The sequence below is a fragment of the Procambarus clarkii genome, chromosome 89 (assembly GCF_040958095.1).
Source record: "Procambarus clarkii isolate CNS0578487 chromosome 89, FALCON_Pclarkii_2.0, whole genome shotgun sequence".
Lineage (NCBI taxonomy): Eukaryota > Metazoa > Arthropoda > Malacostraca > Decapoda > Cambaridae > Procambarus > Procambarus clarkii.
The window spans coordinates 4745179-4746143 of record NC_091238.1 but is presented as its reverse complement, the minus strand read 5'-3'; positions in this window follow the sequence as shown (position 1 = coordinate 4746143).

Sequence of the window (965 nt, the reverse complement as noted above, 5' to 3'; positions counted from 1 at the left end):
CAAGAGTCACTTGGACAGGTTCTTGGAAGAAGTGAAGGATCAACCAGGCTGTAGTGGATATGTGGGCCTGCGGACCGCTCCAAGCAACAGCCTGTTGGAAAACGTTCACGTTAAACTTGAGCCTGGCCTCAGGCCGGGCTCGGGGAGTAGATGAACTCCTGACATCCTCTCCAGGTAGTCTTGGCGGGTCGTACAGCACCTGGGTGTCGTCATGAACCTCGACTTGGTCTTCACGGGTCGTAGTGTGTGGGTGTCCCTATAACCTGCGACCTGGACTTGGCGGGTCGTAGTGTGTAGGAGTCGTCATGAACCTGGTCTGATGGTCGTAGCGTGTAGATGACCAGCGGGCGTGGTCCCCCTGACCAGCGGGCGTGGTCCCCCCTGACCAGCGGGCGTGGTTCCCCCCTGACCAGCGGGCGTGGTTCCCCCCTGACCAGCGGGCGTGGTCCCCCCTGACCAGCGGGCGTGGTTCCCCCCTGACCAGCGGGCGTGGTTCCCCCCTGACCAGCGGGCGTGGTTCCCCCCTGACCAGCGGGCGTGGTTCCCCCCTGACCAGCGGGCGTGGTTCCCCCCCTGACCAGCGGGCGTGGTTCCCCCCTGACCAGCGGGCGTGGTTCCCCCCCTGACCAGCGGGCGTGGTTCCCCCCCTGACCAGCGGGCGTGGTCCCCCTGACCAGCGGGCGTGGTCCCCCCCCTGACCAGCGGGCGTGGTCCCCCCCCTGACCAGCGGGCGTGGTCCCCCCTGACCAGCGGGCGTGGTTCCCCCCTGACCAGCGGGCGTGGTTCCCCCCTGACCAGCGGGCGTGGTCCCCCTGACCAGCGGGCGTGGTCCCCCCCCTGACCAGCGGGCGTGGTCCCCCTGACCAGCGGGCGTGGTTCCCCCTGACCAGCGGGCGTGGTCCCCCCCCTGACCAGCGGGCGTGGTCCCCCCCCCTGACCAGCGGGCGTGGTCCCCCCCCTGACCA